General features: G+C 43.8%; 1 protein-coding gene across 3 annotated transcripts in view; it reads right to left on the bottom strand.

Moving 5' to 3' along the window:
- The window catches only part of LOC115152162 (uncharacterized), a 145390-nt gene that overhangs the window by 81091 nt on the left and 43267 nt on the right, over window positions 1–21032 (bottom strand). For 2 of the 3 annotated variants that reach the window (XR_003867433.1, XM_029696726.1), the window contains exon 2: window positions 9588–9824. The gene's annotated coding sequence lies outside the window, so the exon portion shown is untranslated. The remainder of the gene's footprint in view (window positions 1–9587; window positions 9825–21032) is intronic. The other variant, XM_029696727.1, reaches the window with a different exon arrangement.

The raw sequence follows: 21032 nt of genomic DNA, 5'->3' as shown, positions 1-21032 counted from the left end.
CCAAAAAAAGTTATAACCAGAAAGGTTAACATCAGTATTCAAAACACTCTTTCTTAACCACGTCTCAGTAATGACCAACACATCTGGATTGGAGCAGTGAACCCACACTTTCAATTGATCCATTTTAGGTAATAAGCTTCTAGTGTTAACTTCTTTGGGATAGGGGGCGGTAATTTGACGTCCGGATGACAAGCGTGCCAAACGTAAACTGCCTACTACTCAGGCCCAGAAGCTAGGAAATGCATATAATTGGATAGATTTGGATAGAAAACACTCTAAATTTTCAAAAAATGTTACAATAATGTCTGTGAGTATAACAGAACTGAAATAGCAGCTGAAACCTTGAGGACAAACCATCCCCAATTTTAGTTTTTTTATCCTACCACGGATTTCAATGGCTGGCACTTTCGTAATAGGGCGAAATCGTGCCCGATTGCAGTTCCTAGGGCTTCCACTAGATGTCAACAGTCTTTAGAAAGAGTTTCAGGCTGGTTTTTAGAAAAATAAGCCAGAAATTGTAGTTTTTCTAGGTGGCTCTCATTTTGGCTGTAGTGTTTCCAAGCGTGTGAATGAGAGCGCGTTCTTTGGTATTTTTCTCCGGTAAAGACAATAACGATTTTCCGTCTTAAATTTTATCGTTTATTTGCGTATTAGGGTACCTGTTGTTTGATTATAAACGTTGATTGACTTGTTTGGATAAGTTTATTGGTAACGTTTGGGATTCAGTTTGTATGCATTTTGAAGGAGGGAAACCGAATGGATTGTTGACTGAAGCGCGCCAGCTAAACTGAGTTTTTATGGATATAAAAAGGACTTTATCGAACTAAATGACCATTTGTAATGTAACTGGGACCTTTTGGAGTGCCAACAGAAGAAGATCTTCAAAGGTAAGGCATATATTATATCGCTATTTCTGACTTTTGTGTCGCAACTCCCTGGTTGAAAATGATTTGTTATGCATTTGTGTGCTGGGCGCTGTCCTCAGATAATCGCATGGTTTGCTTTCGCCGTAAAGCCTTTTTGAAATCTGACACGGCGGCTGGATTAACAACAAGTTAAGCTTTATTTTGATGCATTGCACTTGTGATTTCATTAAAGTTTAATATTTATAGTAATTTAATTTGAATTTGGCGCTCTGCAATTTCACCGGAAGTTTTCGAAAGTTTTCGAACGCTAGCGTCCCACTAATCCACAAGAAGTTAACGTGCAGAAAACCCAGGATTTTATGAGACCAAAAATCAGTGAAACAGATATCAGAGCACAAGTCAGAATTGGGGCTAGCAACAGTAGATGGGACAGGGTGTACATGCATATTTCCAGATATCATCAACAGTAATACAATCAAGGCACGGCAGAGGACAGGGAGAGCTCTGCAGTGTTGATTTATGACATTTGAATGTGCATTAGATGGCAACAATATCATATTATACAGCAATTTCATCAGGTAACATCACTACAAAGCCGGCGAGAGGTGGTTAGAATAGGATGGGAGGCCAAAAGTCTGTGTTACCAATAGAGAGTCAGAATCCTGAGTGTGGGAACAAACAGTCTGTCCCACGGTTGGGTAAACAACAAAGTTTATAGTCAACAAAACATGCAGGAGTCATGAGTCATGAGGCGTTCACTATGGTGATTCACCAAAATAATACAGAAATACACTACGGAAAAAGAAGGAATAGCATGTCAGAAATCAGCTCAATGAAATCGAAGAATCCATATAATCCAACCACTTCTGGAAAAATGTGCAAACTCTAAACAAACAACAACACAAAGAGTTATCTATCCAAAATGGAGATGTATGGATAAACCACTTCTCCAATCTTTTTGTCTCTATAACAAAGAACAAACAGCAAAAACATATACATGGTCAAATACAAATCTAAGAATCAACTATTAAAGACTACCATAACCCACTGGATTCTCCAATTAAATTGAATGAACTATAGGACACAATACAAACCCTCCAACCCAAAAAGGCCTGTGGCGTTAATGGTATCCTAAATTACTTGATAAAATATACAGACCACAAATTACAATTGGCTATACTTAAACTCTTTAACATCATCCTCTGCTCTGGCATATTCCCTATATTTGGAATCAAGGACTGATTACCCCAATCCACAAAAGTGGAGACAAATTTGACCCCAATAACTGCTGTGGGATATGCGTCAACAGCACCCTTGGGGAAATCCTCTGCATTATCATTAACAGCAGACTCATACATTTCCTCAGCGAAAACAATGTACTGAGCAAATGTCAAATTGTCTTTTTACCAAATTACCGTACAACAGACCACGTATTCACCCTGCACACCTTAATTGACAAACAAACAACCCAAAACAAAGGCAACTCATGCTTTGTTAATTTCAAAAAATATTATGACTCAATTTGGCATGAGGGCCTGTTATACAAATGATGTTGGGGGAAAAACATACGACATTATAAAATCCATGTACTGAAACAAAACGTGTGCGGTTAAAATTGGCAAAAAACACAAAAAATGTTCCACAGGGCCGGGGGGTGAGACAGGGATGCAGCTTAAGTTCCACCCTCTTCAACATATATATCAACGAATTGGTGAGAGCACTAGAACAGTCTGCCGCACCCGGCCTCACCCTACTAGAATCTGAAGTCAAATGTCTACTGTTTGCTGATGATCTGGTGCATTTGTCCCCAACCAAGGAGGGCCTACAGCAGCACCTAGACCTTCTGCACAGATTCTGTCAGACCTGGGCCCTGAAAGTGAATCTCAGTAAGACAAAAACAATGGTGTTCCAAAAAAGGTCCAGTTTCCAGGACCACGAATACAAATTCCATCTAGACACTGTTGCCCTAGAGCACACAAAAAACGATACATACCTCGGACTAAACATCAGCGCCACAGGTAACTTCCACAAAGCTGTGAACGATCTGAGAGACAAGGCAAAAGGAACATAAAATTTAACATACTAATTAGGACCTGTCAAAAATACTTGAATCAGTTATAGAACCCATTGCCCTTTATGGTTGTGAAGTCTGGGGTCCGCTCACCAACCAAGAATTCACAAAATGGGACAAACACCAAAATATCCTCTGTGTATAATGTAAAACACCAAATAATGCATGCAGAGCAGAATTAGGCTGATACCCGCTAATTATCCAAATCCAGAAAAGAGCCGTTAAATTCTACAAACACCTAAAAGGAAGCGATTCCCAAACCTTCCATGACAAACCCATCACCTACAGAGAAATTAACTTGGAGAAGAGACCCCCCGGGGAAACTGGTCCTGGGGCTCTGTTCACAAACACAAACAGACACCACAGAGACCCAGTACAGCAACACAATTAGACCCAACCAAATCATGAGAAAAAAACAAATAATTACTTGACACATTGGAAAGAATTTACAGAAAAACAGAGCAAACTAGAATGCTATTTGGCCTTAAACAGAGAGTACACAATAGCAGAATACCTGACCTCAGTGACTGACCCAAAATTAAGGAAATCTTTGACTATGTACAGACTCAGTGAGCATAGCCTTGCAAATGAGAAAGGCCGCCGAAGGCAGACCTGACTCTCAAGAGAACACAGGCTATGTGCACGCTGCCCAGAAAATGAGGTGGAAACTGAGCTGCATTTCCTAACCTGATGCCAAATGTATGACCATATTAGAGACACATATTTCCCTCAGATTACACTGACCCACAAAGAATTTGAAAACAAATCCAATTTTGATAACCTCCCATATCTATTGGGTGAAATACCACAGTGTGCAATCACAGCAGCAATATTTGTGACCTGTTGCCACAAGTAAAGGGCAACCAGTGAAGAACAAACACCATTGTAAATTAAACCTATATTTATGTTTATTTATTTTCCCTTTTGTACTTTAACTATTTGCCCATCATTACAACACTGTATGTAGACATAATGACATTTGACGTCTTTATTCTTTTGCAACTTTTGTTTATTATCTATTTCACTTGCTTTGGCAATGTTAACATAAGTTTCCCATGCAAATAAAGCTCTAAATTGAATAAAAATTGAATTGAAATTGAATTGAGCGAGAGAGAGTGAGAAAGACACAAACATACACAGAAAAAGAACCACACACACACACACACACACACACACACACACACACACACACACACACACACACACACACACACACACACACACACACACACACACAACTCTGTTCACACACACACACACACACAGCTAGCCAGTCAGCCCCAGCAGTCTCTTCCTCAGTCCTGTCAGGTCTGTTTTTGGGGGGATTTGCAGGGGAGCTGAGGAGAGGCTCTTCACATGGAAGGTGTGACCTGACAAACAGAGACATGTGGTAGGACTGATTTTTTGGGGGAAATGTGTTCTGTGTGAGGAGGAGGAAGGGAAGGACTCTCCCCCTCTTTCTCTCTTTGTCATGTGTTTTGCATTAGCTCTGTCCTGAGTCTGCTCAGCTTCAAGAGCCTCAGCCTCCAAATCCTATTCATTACACATCATCTACATACCTGCTGCTGCCTGCTGCTGGACGCAGCTAGGAAATAATGCCCCAAGCTGGCTCTTGGTGATTGTGTGTGATGTGTGCATGCCCGTGTGCGTGCATGTGCATGTGTGCGTGCGCCCGTGTGTGTGCTCAGTCAGACCTGCAGTGTGTGTGTGTTAGTTGTTCTGTGAGGAGCAGTGTAGTAGATGGTGATTGTGTTACTGAGGAACAGTGTTGTGTTGTACCAAGCAGATGCTTCACACAGAAGATCACTTACTGGAGTTCAACACTGAGTCAGACCTGAACACATCCTATTTAAGAACATACCATCCCAAATAAAATTGATCACCTAACCTTTACCAAGAGCCCATCTATTTTCACATGTATCTACCTGAAGCTGTTAGATGTCTTGCCAACTCCTAACAATGACAATAGGAGTTGTTAAGACAGCACAACCAGATCTAGGATCGGGTTAGAAAAACACCTCATTTCACTATTTCACAATGTGCCATTCCTGTGATGTAACCATGACATCACCATCGGTCACCAAGGGCAACTATTGCCGGGAACTGGGATCTCGGAAATCTCTGACTTCCGACTTCAGTGAGTTCAAGACAACTGGGAACTCGGAAAACAATGAGCTCCGACTCGGAAAAATAGTGTTGAAAGGTCATCCAACTCTGAATTCCAAGTCGGGAACTCCGGCTTCTTTCTAGAACTATGACTTTCCGACCAGAAGATCACTGACGTCATGATTTTACCTTGTTTTTTCAGAGTTCCCAGTTGTGTTGAACGCACCATAAGTATAAAGGACAAAACCTTTCTTCCTTTTCAAGTTGTTGCCGGTGTGTGTGTGTTTGTTTGTGTGTGTGTGCGTGTGCGTGTTTGTGTGTGTCTGTGTGTGTTTGTGTGTGTGAGACACTCACTACCGCAGCTAAAAGCGAGTCAGTCTTCTCCTTTCAACACTGGTGAGACACGGTGGACACTCAGGCGGGGAATTAAGGCTTCAATAACCTCTGTCATGTTACATAACCATTCCAACAACCGCATTGTTGATATGGTAAACAACATTGTCCATGACCATGTCCTTTATGCATAAGTTAAAGCCAGGAGTTTTTTCCGACCATGTGCATGTGACCTACCCGGGAAAAACTCCTGGCCTTACACAGTAGCTAAGGTAAATCAGACTGATCTGATCTCGAGGTACTTGGCCATATATAGCTATGCATCCTGCTATAACTAGGGCCCAGAGTTTTTCCTGGTCAGTTCATGACAAAAAAAACTCCTGGCCCCTATTTAGACCACATCACTGAAGTCTTCACTTTAGTCCGGGTGAGATCAAACCCCTTAATCACAGTACAGATGTAGGATCTTAATTTGATACAGCAGGAAAATAATCCTGCAGCAACAGGAAATGTTAATTATTACATGGATTATAATTAACGGACACTGCAAGTTTTACATTTCTTGAATTGCCGGAAAGTTCTCCTACAACAGGGTGATCAAATTAAAATCCTACATCTGTAGTTGGGGTTATAGTCATTTATTCCTGTGCTGTTGGATGTTTGATCCCAGCTCCTGAGGTTAACCCTGCCTCACCCTGCTGTCTCCTCACTGAGTTGAGGGTTAAGCTAAGGGGGTTGGTTTAATGGTGATACCCCCCTCTAGGAGACTTTGAAGATGTGTTTTTATTTATTTATTTTATTTAACTAGGCAAGTCAGTTAAGATTAAGAACAAATTCTTATTTCCAATGACAGCCTAAGAACAGTGCCTTGTTCAGGAGCAGAACGACAGATTTCTTTTAACTTTGTTAGCTCAGGGATTCGATCTAGAAACCTTTCGGTTACTGGCCCAACGCTCTAACCGCTAGGCTACCTGCCGCCCAGCATTGATGACACTGTTGATCTTTCCATACCGCGTGTATGTGTCTCTGTCTGTGCTCATGTCCACGCGTGCCTGTGTGTGTGTGTCTGTCTGTGCTCGTGTCCACGTGTGCCTGTGTATGTGTGTCTGTCTGTGCTCGTGTCCACGCGTGCCTGTGTATGTGTGTCTGTCTGTGTATAATAAGATTTACAGGGGTGAAGTGTAATGTTACATTAACTAACACAGGGAAAGGCAGTAGGAGGGCTTTGGGACGGCTTAGGGGCCTAACAAACAGAGGCATCAACCACCCAGAGAGGAAGTCAACAAGAGATGCCTTCCTTTGTAAAACCTGTGGTTCCCCTGGCAACAACCAACAGCCACCGGCAACAAGAGCAGCCACTGGCATACAGTACATGTGTGCAACGAATATGCCATCTGTTCCCGGTGACAGCTTTGCAATCAGCACCAAACAAGACTGCACTGCAAACAGGAAAAGAATGCAGAAATGTGGGAGGGATATAGGGTTAAGGGGAGAAGAGAGAGAGAGAGCTAGGAAGACAGGCAGACAGGCAGGCAGGCAGACAGACCACTGTAGAGTGAGATCCAATCTCTCTCGACTTACAGTTTTGACGGAAGAGGAAGTGCAGTAAAGCAGAAAAAACTGCCCTAAAGACCTGATGTCAGTAATCAGGTCTTTACTGTAGGCTGATTATAGTACAGACACTTTCACTGCTGAGGGGCATTGCAGTAAAGTGGTGTTAACTCCTGCAAAGACTCCCCATGGAGAAGATTATGGAACAAACAGCGCTGTTGGGTGGACTGCAGTAAAGTGGTTTTTAGTGTTGCTTTTACTGTTGCCGAGTGGGGCTCTAATGACCAGCCAACGATACCATGATGCTCTCTCTTCTCCCAGTGTGTGTGTGTGTGTGTGTGTGTCATCCCAGTCTTCTACAGACCTATAACCCCCTTTTAAACACACTACTGTTGCACACTATAGACTCCTTACAGAAATAAAATATCCTATTATGTAACTAAGGAAGTCTACTGAAGATTGTTCTCTTTCTTTGTTTTTGTGGAGATTTGTTAACTTGCCCTTTAAATCTCTTTACATGATATATCCCCTATTTCACTCTATTCTCTCTATCCTTCTGTCTATTTTTACCTTTCCCTCTTCTCTTATTTTCTCTGTCTTTCATCATCTTCTTTCTCTATCCTCCTTTTTCTCTCCTACTTCTTTTCTTTCTTTCCTTCCCCCTCTCTCCAGCCAGCTCTGGAAAGTCCATTCACACAGTGACACAAGGACTGTCTCCTCTCCCTCCTTCATGGCAGACCAGACCGTCAGCCTATGTTTTTTCAATTAACCCAGGCTCCTGTACACTATTCAGGAGAGCATTTGGCCGGCATAGGCAGAAAACAAATGGAAAGTCACTTAGGATCTCCCTCCGGGAGGGAGAGACTTCAGAAAGACCCATTCCCCCTAGAAGTCCCAGAAACAGAGCAGTAGTAGTAGCACAATCAGACAAGACCAGACGATTAAAAGGAGAAAATAAAGCAAGAGGCCTATACTCCATCCCAAATGGCACCCTATTCTCATAGGGCTCTGGTCAAAACTAGTGCGCTATATAGGGAATAGGGTGCTACTTGGAAGCATGTAGGAGTCTGTGATGATAGGGGTGAAGGCTTCACCGCAGGGTGTCAGTGTGCACTTGAAGGGGATAGTGGGCCTAAAAGAGGGGGAGTTGAAGTAGTGCATATGGACGGATTTCCATGGGAATGTGGATGAAAGCGAGTGGGGTGAAGTGGTGGGGCTGGGGCCGGTGGTGCCCGGCGGGGAGAGGGGACAGATGCAGTAGGACTCACATCAAAGCTGCTGTCACTGGGCTGCAGATGAGGAACGCATGCAAACTGTCTCCTTTCCCTCTCCACTCTGTCTCTCTCTCTCTCTCTCCCTCTGTCTTATTTACAGAGATGAGCTCCAAACAGCCCCGAGGATCGGCCTGCCCCGCAGCAGAGCAAATAAACACACTGTCACTGACACACACTATGTCTTTCACCGGCACACATAGTCTCTCTCTCTCTCTCTCTCTCTCTCTCTCTCTCTCTCTCTTTCTCTCTCTCTCTCTCTCTCTCTCACTCACTCACTCATTCACTCACTCACTCACTCACTCACTCACTCACTCACTCACTCACTCACACACACACACATACATACATACAGGAGAGGGCCTGACACAGCCTAGCACAGATTAGTCCATCACAGCTCAGCTAAGTACAGCAGAGCACAGTTTAGACTAGTCCAGTTCAGAAGTTTACAGTAGGTCAGTAGAGATAAGAATCATTGTACAGTCCAGCCATGTTTGCAGACTAGTTTATCAAAGCTGGAAAAAAGTCCAACCCAGCCCAGCCAGTTGAGTCCAGCCCAGCCTAGTCCAGCCCAGTTGAGTCCAGCCCACCCTAGTCCAGTCCAGTCTTGTCCAGCCTAGTTGAGTCCGGCCCATTCTAGTCCAACCTAGCCCAGTTCAGGCAGTCTAGTCCAGGCAGTCTAGCCCAGCCCAGTCTAGTCCAGACAGTCTAGCCCAGCGCAGTCTAGCCCAGCCCAGTCTAGTCCAGACAGTCTAGCCCAGCCCAGTCTAGTCCAGGCAGTCTAGCCCAGCCCAGTCTAGCCCAGCCCAGTCTAGTCCAGACAGTCTAGCCCAGCCCAGTCTTGCCCAGACAGTCTAGCCCAGCCCAGTCTAGTCCAGACAGTCTAGCCCAGCCCAGTCTAGTCCAGACAGTCTAGTCCAGACAGTCTAGCCCAGCCCAGTCTAGTCCAGACAGTCTAGTCCAGACAGTCTAACCCAGCCCAGTCTAGTCCAGACAGTCTAGTCCAGACAGTCTAACCCAGACCAGTCTAGTCCAGGCCTGGTAGATAATTCTCAGTATTTATAGCCCTTTTTAAAGTCACATTATGAGTGAACTTAACATAAACATAGGAAAAGGAACACTGTCAGCATCACCAAACTGTCAAAAAGGGACAAAAGACGAAGAGTACATCATGGAAAAAGATCTGTGACAGAGTGTGTGTATGCGTCTGTGTATGTGTGTCTGAATTTGTTTGCGGTGGGAAGAGGGATGAATGGAGGTTGTCCCCACACCCCCTCACCCCTCACGCACACCTAGATAGACAGACATCCAGACAGACATACAGACTTCACTGGTGCAGACAACACACACTGACACATCAACAGCAGCTGTAGTAGTCTAAACTCTTACCTCAGGAGCGGTATAGTATAGCCAGCACTGGGGAAAGCCTCACATCTGTAGCAGTAGTAGTTGCTCTCCCTTTCTCTCTCTCTTTCTCAGCGGAGCGCAGACAGCCAGTCACACAGGCTAGCAGCGCAGAGCGTAGTGGAGCGCACAGCAGAGCAGAGCAGGGCTCAGTACACGTTAGAAGCAGAGAGAGCACTGGAGCTGTGCAGCCCCTGGGCCCGTCCACACAGACTCTGCCTTCTGAGGATGAAAAGAGAAGTCTTCATTACCAGCTGCAGAACACGCCTCCTCCCTCAGTCCCCCTTCCTCTCCCTCCTTCCCTTCCCTTCCCTTCCCCTCCTCCCTCCCTCCCTCCCTCCCTCCCTCCCTCCCTCCCCTCCACACTCCCAGCCAGTAGCACGCTCCAGGTCTTGTCCCAGCCAAGTGAGGGGGATCAGACTGCCAAAGAAAATCTCAAGTCCCACTCGCCTGCCAGTGCAGTGCACAGGGAGAAAGAGAGAGGGAGGGAGAGAGAAAGTGTGAGAGAGAAAAAGGGCATGAGAGAGAGAGAGAGAGGGAAGAAGGCTGGAGAAAAGAAGAGAGACGGTGGAAGATTAGAAATAAGGAGAAAGAGATTAAGAGGGGTAGAAAGTAAGAGTGAATGAGAGGCGGAAGGTAAAAAGGAAGGAGAGAGAGAGAGAGAAGGGAATAGAAGAGAACATGTGTGTGAGAGAAGGGGGGCTAGAAGGGAGGGAGAGAGAAAAAGAGAAAGGGAGGAAGAAGACAGCTGTCACAGATAGGGGGAGAAAGAGAAGTAAAGAAGAATAAAAGAGAGAGAAAAAAAAGTTTAATCAGGGGGATGTTGGAGGTTCTAATTAGGGTTTGCTGTAAGAAACATCCGATCAAACAGGCTGCTTGGCTTTCTGGAACTGAAGGAATGTGTGTCACCAACTCCTCTCCCTCTTCTTTCATTCTTTCATTCTCAACAACTGTACATGAGGATGATACTTTACATTCGTCAGCCTTTGGCCCACCATTTTGCCTTTCCTTTCCTCTCCTTTTCCTTCCCTTTCTCCTTGGCTCCCTCTTTTTTCTTCCTGTGAACGCTCACCCCATCAGACAGGAAACTGGGCCTTAAAGGACTGGCTGTTTACTGTCTATAATTATGAGAGGGGCCGGGCACACTGACTGCACTCAACCCAACCAGTCAGCCAGGCAGACAAGGCAGTTAGAAAGCCCTGCCCCCAATGCCACCACACACAGACCCAAGAAGACCAAGCCAAACCAGGGAATGGCACAGAGAGAAAGAGGAGAGAGAGGGGGGTAGAGTAAAAGATAAAAGGAGAGAAGGGGGAAGGAGAGAAAATAAGAAAGAAGGGGTGAAAAGAGAGGAGAATGGAGAGACTTAGCAAGAGAAAGGAGAAAGGAGGGAAGGGACATCGAGAGAGAGAAATGGGACAGGAAAGGGAGAAAGAAGGCAGACAGAGGGTGAGAGCGAGATAGAGACAGAGAAAGAAACTTCCAAATTCAAGATCTGTATTCATGAAACTACAGAAACATCACAGAGAAGGGGGATTGGGTCTCAGTCAGAATTAAATGGAGATGATTGCAAAACAGAAAAGGAACCAAAAACGTTATTTGCATCCCACTTCCTCAAGCTGTAACTGCAAACTTGTTTCCCAACACCTTCAATTTGGTTCCGGAAAGTGTTCAGGTCATGCTCCAGTTCATGGTATTGCATTAGTCAGGGCCATGATCCAATTAAAAAGAGCCACCACCACAACACAATGTCACTACATCCGCCCTACCTGCGCCCCTTTTCTTACTATTATAGGTAAACTTAAGTCTGAATATTAATTCATTGACTCCATGGGTCATAAAATGTGGTTTAACCAATTTACACTACTGGTCAAAAGTTTTAGAACACCTACTCATTCAAGGGTTTTTCTTTACTTTTACTATTTTCTACATTGTAGAATAATAGTGAAGACATTAAAAACTAGGAAATAACACATGGAATCATGCAATAACCAAAAAAGTGTTAAACAAATCAAAATATATTTTATATTTGAGATTCTTCAAAGTAGCCACCCTTTGCCTTGATGACAGCTTTGCACACTATTGGTCTTCTCTCAACCAGCTTCACCTGGAATTCTTTTCCAACAGTCTTGAAGGAGTTCCCACATATGCTGAGCACTTGTTGGCTGCTTTTCCTTCACTCCGCGGTCCGACTCATCCCAAACCATCTCAATTTGTGGAGGGCAGGTCATCTGATGCAGCACTCCATCACTCTCCTTCTTGGTTAAATAGCCCTTACACAGCCTGGAGGTGTGTTGGGTCATTGTCTTGTTGAAAAACAAACGATAGTCCCACTAAGCCCACCCAGATGGGATGGCGAATCGCTGCAGAATGCTGTGGTAACCATGCTGGTTAAGTGTGCCTTGAATTCTAAATAAATCACAGACACTGTCACTAGCAAAGCACTCCCACACCATCACACCTCCTCCTCCATGCTTTACTGTGGGAAATAATCATGCAGAGATCATCTGTTCACCCAAACTACATCTCACAAAGACACGGTGGTTGAAACCAAAAATCTACAATTTTGACTCCAGACCAAAGGACAAATTTCCACCTGTCTAATGTCCATTGCTCATGTTTCTTGCCCCAATTAAGTCTCATCATTTAATTTGTGTCCTTTAGTAGTGGTTTCTTTGCAACAATTTGACCACGAAGGCCTGATTCACGCCTGATTCACGCTCCTCTGAACAGTTGATGTTGGGATGTGTCTGTTACTTGAACTCTGTGAAGCATTTTTTTGGACTGCAATTTATGAGGCTGGTAACTCTAATGAACTCATCCTCTGCAGCAGAGGTACCTCTGGGGTCTTCCTTTCCTGTGGCGGTCTTGATGAGAGCCAGTTTTATCATAGCGCTTGATGGTTTTTGCGACTGCACTTGAAGAAACTTTAAAAGTTCTTGACATTTTCCGTATTGACTGACCTTCATGTCTTAAAGTAATGATGGACTGCTATAATTGATTGCTATAATATGGACTTGGTCTTTGTACCAAATAGGGCTATCTTCTGTATACCCCCCTACCTTGTCAACACAACTGATTGGCTCAAATGCATTAAGAAGGCACACCTGTTATTTGAAATGCATTCCAGGTGACTAGCTCATGAAGCTGGTTGAGAGAATGCCAAGAGTGTCACACCCTGATCTGTTTCACCTGTCCTCGTTATTGTTTCCACCCCCTCCAGGTGTCGCTTGTTTTCCCCAGTGTATTTATCCCTGTGTTTCCTGTCTCTCTGTGCCAGTTCGTCTTGTATGTCCAAGCCTACCAGCGGGTTTTCCCGATTTCCTGCTTTGCCTTTTCTCCTTTTTCTTAGTCCTCCCGGTTTTGACCCTTGCCTGTTCTGGACTCTGTACCCGCCTGCCTGACCATTCTGCCTGCCCTGACCTCGAGCCTGTCTGCCACTCTGTACCTTCTGGACTCTGATCTGGTTATGACCTTTTGCCTGTCCACGACCATTCTCTTGCCTATTCCGTTTGGACTTATGAAACATCTTAAACTCCAACCATCTGCCTACTGTGTCTGCATTTGGGTTTCGCCTTGTGTCATGATAAAGAGTGTGCAAGCTGTCATCAAGGCAAAGGGTGGTTACTTGAAGAATCTCAAATTGAAAATATGTTTTGATTTGTTTAACACTTTTTTGGCTATGTGTTATTTCATAGTTTTGATGTCTTCACTATTATTCTACAATGTAGAACATAGTACAAATAAAAGAAAAACCCTTGAATGAGTAGGTGTTCTAAAACTTTTGACCGGTAGTGTATGTTTCCTCATATAGTTTGTTTTCAACAATTCAATCATATTTTTCACCAAAATAAGTATTTTCAATAAAAAAAAAATGTTCCCTATGCTTAGTCCACCATACTTTTTACTGACATACCAACCATTTGGTTGTCCAAATTTTTACAAAATGCGTGCTTTTTAACCTTTTTACATTTTAACTATTTATTTTCATATCCCTACTCTTCAAGGTCTCTACTAACAGGAATGGTGCAATATTAATCCCTCACCAACTGAATTCCTGCCTTTTATCCTGTATTGTTGGTGACAGATTTTTTTGTTTTCTTACAGCCCTCTGAGTGGGCAAAGTTTGAGGGCCATAACACTGAACTGCAGTAACCCAAAAGGATACAAATTATGTAAATCGATGCAGGAGGGCTGGGGGAGTTGACCAATCAAGTGCAATTTAAAATCCACCTCTAAATCCATTGTCAAAACATGCTCTACCAATCGGTTGAGAAAAGGCTTAAAGGGTTCAAAAACATTAAAAGGAGAGAGTAGTATACTTCAACAACTATTGAGAGAGAGATAAGAGAGTGTGAATTGATACAGATAAAAAGAGAGAGTGCGCGCAGAAGGGATACAAGGGGAAGGAGGGAGGGTGTATGTGGTTATCTGGGAAACATTACCACCTACACAGACCCTGTCAATGGCATTATGGGGTCCCTCAGAGACACACACGGCCCTTACGCGGCTGTTTTATGGTTTAGTCTTCAGAGGTAGAGTGTTAATCCAGTGTTAATCCACCCTCTGAAAGCCTGTGTTTGTAATGTCTTCTGAGGAATCAAACAGCTCTACTCTCGTGGCGATGGTTAAGACATCAAAACACCATGCAACAGTGGGAAGACAATACGGCAATGGGAGGAGGAACGAGTCTCTTTGTCTGACACTCACTTAAGTCTTTAAAATCCCTTAGTTGTTGTGCCATGGCATTGCCATAGAGAGAGATTCACAAGCACACTGGGACACAGTGAGGCAAATGTCTTACAAATCGACCAGTAGGGGCTCTGTTGCGTTGCGCTGAAGCAGGCACTCTAAGGCAGAGTTGAGTCAAAGTTTCTCTCTCTCTCTCTCTCTCTCTCTCTCTCTCTCTCTCTCTCTCTCTCTCTCTCGGAATCTCTCTCTCTCTCTCTCTCTCGGAATCTCTCTCAATTTCAATTTAATTCAATTTCAATTTAAGGGGGTTTATTGGAATGGGAAACATATGTTTACACTGCCAAAGCAAGTGAAATAGATAATAAACGAAAGTGAAATAAACATAAAAAAAATGTACAGTAAACATTAAACTTACAAAAGTTCCAAAATAATAAAGAATCTCTCTCTCTCTCTCTCGCTCGCTCTCTCTTGCTCTCTCTCGCACTCTCTCACCCACCCCCCTGGTCTGCCACTCTTTTTCTGTCTCAGTAGGGGAGGATGGAAGGATGCCCAATGTGCCTCTCAATTTCATGACGGAGGTTACTTGAATGGCCAGTGGTCCCTGTCAGTTTAGATGGATTATGGTCGAAGTTAGGGGTCCTTGTCAGGAGCAATATGTCCCACCTTTATTCTGGTTAATTCACAGCACCCAATATTGACTTAAACAGACTAATAAAGAGAGGCAGATGGGAGAAGGGGAGAGGGGGAGGGAGAGTGAGAGATACAGAGACGGACACACACAGACAGAGAGACAGAGGTGAGAGAGCGACAGACAGAGACTGAGGAAATGGAAAGAGAGTGAGAAAGCAAGCGAGCACAATAAAGACAAAGAAGGTGAGATTTTCTAAGCTTTTGAATTACTGTTGAACCAATGTTGTGACTATAATCAGATACAAACAGCACATACCCCAGGCCTTGAACCATGGCTATTAAGTATCTATATACACTCAATATAGGGACACAGCAGCATGCTTCAAAAGCCTGCCTGATTGCATATGAAAACAACCATAATGACAGCCTGATTAAAAGGACAACATTCAATATCAGATTTTGCAGCTATAGGAGTCGCTATCCAAACACACGGTGTCTTTAGAGAAGCCAATGTACACAGACCAGAGGCAGGCCCCCGGAGAAAGGACAACACCAGCATCACATAAGGAGTAAGGACTGCACAGTATAAAAACAGACTGACACATGCACACACACAAGTGTGATCGTGACACACGCACATGCGCACGCACGCACAGACACACACACGCACACACGCACACACACACAGTGTCTGTGATTGGGTTCCAACGCCCAGTGGAAAAGTCTATGCGTGTACAATATAATGCCCTGGCTCTCTGACAAGGCCACTGTAGTCATGAACCAAACACACGATGTAAACAGACAGGTACACTGACAGGCTGGGATTGGACCAAAAGGTTATTGTGTCATAATGAAAAACCCTAATACAACCATAAAGGGTTATTTGGCTTGTCCCTAAAGGAGAACCCTTTTTGGCCCCAGGTAGAACCTCTTCACCCAACGAAGAACCCTCAAAGGACTCTACAAAAACGAGTTCTTTGAGGGTTCTTCGTTGGGCAACTGAAGATCTCTTTATGGTTATAAGTAGCACGTTTTTAGCACTTAAGAGTGAACTGTGGGTTGAGATCCCGCCTAAGTAGAGTGAAAGTCTTAATACTCCAGTATACTACGGTAAAGATTGTATTGAATTTAGAAGAGAGTGGGTGGGGGTGCATGTGCGACTGTGGTCAGCTTTTGGTAAGGATTCTGGGATTAATCTAATGTTGTTGTGAAATTGATATTTCACCCATAAGGGCCTGAATTTGAAGCAGAGCCTGACACAGATGGAATAGAGGGAAGGAATGCTGTGTCGCACACAGAAAACCTTTGTGATGTCTCAAAGTGAATAAATAACTTATAACTTAACATCCTCAATGTTTCCAGACTGAATATGGAGATTGTTCCAGTCCGGTCCTGGAGCTTGTTCATACAAGGACAGTAATGGCTTGTATAATACTAGTCCAAACAAGCACATTTGGTGCGCAGCAAAGATCAGAAGAATAGCCGTTTCAGATTTGACTATATAACACACATTCTCCTACTCACACAGCAGCCTCAGGTGTTAAAATGGTATTTTCCTACTGCTGAAAAACATTATAAAAACGCAAATAAAACATACAGTGCATTCGGAAAACATTCAAACCCCTTGACTTGTTCCACATTTTGTTACTTTACATCCTTATTCTAAAATTGATTAAATCAAATTTGAAATTGCGCTCAGGTGCATCCTGTTTCCATTGATCAACCTTGTGATGTTTCTACAACTTGATTGGAGTCCACCTGTGGAAATATCAATGAATTGGACATGCCTTGGAAAGGCACACACCTGTCTCCTGTCCCACAGTAGACAGTGCATGTCAGAGCAAAAACCAAGCCATGAGGTCGAAGGAATTGTCAGTAGAGCTCCAAGACAGGATTGTGTTGATGTACAGATCTGGGGAAGGGTACCAAATTATTTCTGCAGCATTGAAGGTCTTCAAGAACACAGTGGCATCTATCATTCTTAAATGGCAGAAGTTTGGAACCACCAAGACTCTTCCTAGGTCAGGGAGGTGACCAACAACCCGATGATCGAGCTCTAGAGTTCCTCTGTGGAGATGAGAGAACCTTCCAGAAGGACAACCATCTTTGCAGCACTCCAGCAATCAGGCCTTTATGGTAGAGTGGCCAAACGGAAGCCACTCCTCAGTAAAAGGCACATGACTTCCCACTTGGAGTTTGCCAAAAGGCACCTACAGAGCTCTCAGACCTTGAGAAGCAAGATTCTCTGGTCTGATGAAACCAAGATTGAACTCTTGGTTTGAATGCCAAGCATCACTTCTGGAGGAAACCTGGCACCATCCCTACGGTGAAGCATGGTGGTGGCAGCATCATGCCATGGGGATGATCAAAGTACAGAGAAATCCTTGATGAAACCCTGCTCCAGAGCGCTCAGGACCTCAGACTGGGGTGAGATTCACCTTCCAACAGGACAACGACCCTAAGCACACAGCCAAGACAACACAGGAGTGGCTTTTTGACTAGTCTCTGAATGTCCTTGAGTGGCCCAGTCAGAGCCCGGACTTGAACTCAATCGAACATCTCTGGAGAGACCTGAAAATAGCAGTGCAGCAATGCTCCCCATCCAACCTGACAGCATTTGAGATGATCTGCAGAGAAGAATGGGAGAAATTCCCCAAATACAGCTGTGCCAAGCTTGTAGCGTCATACCCAAGGAGACTCGAGGCTGTAATTGCTTCCAAAGGTTCTTCAACAAAGTACTGAGTAAAGGGTCTGAATACTTATGTAAATTGTATATTTATAATTTTTTCATTGTTTATTTTTGGAACAATTCAAAAGCAACTGGTTTTGCTTTGTCATTATGAGGTATTGTGTTTAGATTGATGAGGAAAAATAATAATTTAATACATTTTAGATTAAGACTGTAACGTAACAAAATGTGAAAAAAGTCAAGGGGTCGAAATACTTTCCAATTGCACTGTAAATATATAGTTTATAATGTGTATTTGTCAGACCATGAGACGTCCGAACGGATTGGCCAACAAACTATTATGACCACTCTAGGGAAAGAGGAGACTCTCACGATGGTGTTCTCAATTTTGCTCTACGACCCTCACAAAGCATCTTGGGACTCGTAAAGTCGGTACAGCCGATCTGCCAAATTGTGAGACTCTCACAAACATGTACGTTGGTTGTTTTGCTTTAGAACGCCCACAGGCCTCACAAGACTCGTCTGAAAATCCCCCGGTACCAGTTGAAAGATTTATGGGAGTATATATGGAGACTGTTAATTTAGAAAAATAAGGGGTTAAATACAAGTAAAACATTTTCCTGATCTTTCTTATATTGCTCTGATATAGGACAGACACTTCAGAACAACCTTCCTTTTTAATCTGTTCTTCCATGTAGTGAATCTGTTATTCAATTAATTTGTATGGGCTAATAGCAGTAAGGACAAAAATATTTTTTCACCAAATATTTTCTTATAAATGGGTCATACATTTCAAAATAAAGTAGCAAAATGATCCTTGGTATGACCTTCTTAAAGCAATTCCATATAGTTTAATAGAATATATGTCATGACCCATATATTTACACCTGTTGTGACATATATTGCGTTATTTTATGGCTGTTTAAGACACCTACATTATTCATATTAGTTTTTTCCTCGCCAAGAAGTTTCCTTTTGTTTGAAAGTTTGTTTCTTAAATCGCGGACACCGACGTCTTGCTCCCGGACAAGCTAAACACCTTCTTCTTTGAGGATAACACAAGTGCCACCGACGGACTGTGAGCTCTCCTTCTCCCTGGCCGACGTCCACCATTGGTTCCTGTACCCAAGAAAGCGAAGGTAACTGAACTAAATGACTATCGCCCCGTAGCACTCACTTCTGTCATCATGAAGTGTTTTGAGAGGCTAGTTAAGGATCAAATCACCTCTACCTTATCTGACACCCTAGACCCACTTCAATTTGCATACCACCCCAATAGATCCACAGATGACGCAATCACCATCGCAGTGCACACTGCCCTATCCCATCTGGACAAGAGGAATGCTGTTCATTAACCATAGCTCAGCCTTAAATACCATAGTACCCTCCAAGCTCATCATTAAGCTTGGGGCCCCACAAGGGTGCATGCTCAGCCCCCACCTGTACTCCCTGTTCACCCATGACTGCATGGCCACGCACACCTCCAAATCAATCATCAAGTTTCCAGATGACACAACAGCCTGATTACCAACAAAGATGAGACAGCCTACAGGGAGGAGGTGAGGGCCCTGGAGGATTGGTGCCAGGAAAATAACCTCTCCCTCAATGTCAACAAAATGATGGAGCTGATTGTGGACTTCAGGAAACAGCAGAGGGAGCACGCCCCTATCCACATCGACGTCACCACAGTGGAGAAGGTGAAAAGCTTCAAGTTCCTCGGCGTACACATCACTGACAATTTGAAATGGTCCATCCACACAGACAGGGTGGTGAAGAAGGTGCAAAAGTGCCTTTTCAACTTCAGGAGACTGAAGAATTTCGGCGTGGCCCCTAAGACACTCACAAACATTTACAGATGCACAATTGAGAGAATCCTGTCAGGCTTTATCACCGCCTGGAACGGCAACAGCACCGTTCGCAACCGCAGGGCTCTCCAGAGGGTGGTGCGGTCTGCCCAACGCATCACCAGGGGCACACTGCCTGTCCTCCAGGACACCTACAACCCAGGAAGGCCAAAAAGATAATCAGGACAACAACCACCCGAGCCACGGCCTGTTCACCCCACTAGCATCCAGAAGGTGAGGTCAGTACAGGTGCATCAAAGCTGGGACAAAGAGACTGAAAAACAGCTTCTATCTCAAGGAAATCAGACTGTTAAATAGCCATCACTAGCCGGCTACCACCCGGTTACTCAATCCTGCACCTTAGAGGCTGCTGCCCTACATGCATAGACAGGGAATCACTGGACACTTTAATAATGGAACACTAGTCACTTTAATAATGTTTACATAATGCTTTACTCATTTTGTATGTATGTACTGTACTCTATTCTACTGTATTGTAGTCAATGCCACTCCGACATTGCTCATCCTAATATTTCTATATGTGTTAATTCCATTCTTTTACTTTTATATTTGTGTGTATTGTTAGAATCGTTAGATACTACTGCGCTGTTGGATCTAGGAACAAAAGCATTTTGCTACACCCGCAATAACCTGGTAGATATGTGTATGCGACAACAAAATTTGATTTGATGTTCCGCCCAGGACTTCTGGCTGGCTAGTGGCTACTGGCTACAGCTAGCAAGCCCAGACAAATGCAAAGTAGTCTAAATATATTGCTGTCAAGTTAGGAGTTAATTTCACATTACTTCTGGTTTGTGTAATCATATTATAATGTTCACGTGAATGTCATGCTGAATATAAACTATACAGTAATTACGAAAGTATGTGGACATCTAGTGGATTCTGCTAATTTGAGCCAAACCTGTGGCTGACAGGTGTATAAAATCGAGCACATGCAATCTCCATAGACAAACATTGGCAGTAGAATGGCCTTACAGAAGAGCTCACTGACATTCAACGTGGCACTGTCATAGGATGCCACCTTTCCAACAAGTCAGTTTGACAAATTTGGTCAACTGTAAATGCTGTTATTGTGAAGTGGAAACGTTTAGGAGCAACAACGCCTCAGCCGTGAAGTGGTAGACCACACAAGCTCACAGAACGGGACCACAGAGTGCTGAAGTGCGTAAAAATTGTCTGTCCTTGGTTGCAACACTCACTACCGAGTTCCAAACTACCTTTGGAAGCAGAATCAGCACAAGAACTGTTCGTCGGGAGCTTCATTTCCTGTTTCAGCATGACAATGCCCCAGTGCACAAAGCGAGGTCCGTATAGAAATGATTTGTTGAGATCGGTGTGGAAGAACTTGACTGGCCTGCACAGAGCCCTGATCTCAACCCCATCGAACACCTTTGGGATAAATTGGAACACCGAATGCGAGCCAGGCCAAATCACCCAACATCAGCTCTTGACCTCACTAATGCTTTTGTGGCTGAATGGAAGCAAGTTCCCGCAGCAATGTTCCAACATCTAGTGGAAAGCCTTCCCCAAAGCAGAGGCTGTTATAACAGCAAA

Source organism: Salmo trutta, chromosome 17 (assembly GCF_901001165.1).
Source record: "Salmo trutta chromosome 17, fSalTru1.1, whole genome shotgun sequence".
NCBI classification, from domain to species: domain Eukaryota; kingdom Metazoa; phylum Chordata; class Actinopteri; order Salmoniformes; family Salmonidae; genus Salmo; species Salmo trutta.
Note: the sequence above shows the minus strand (reverse complement) of the source record. Positions and strands in the feature narration are given on the sequence as shown.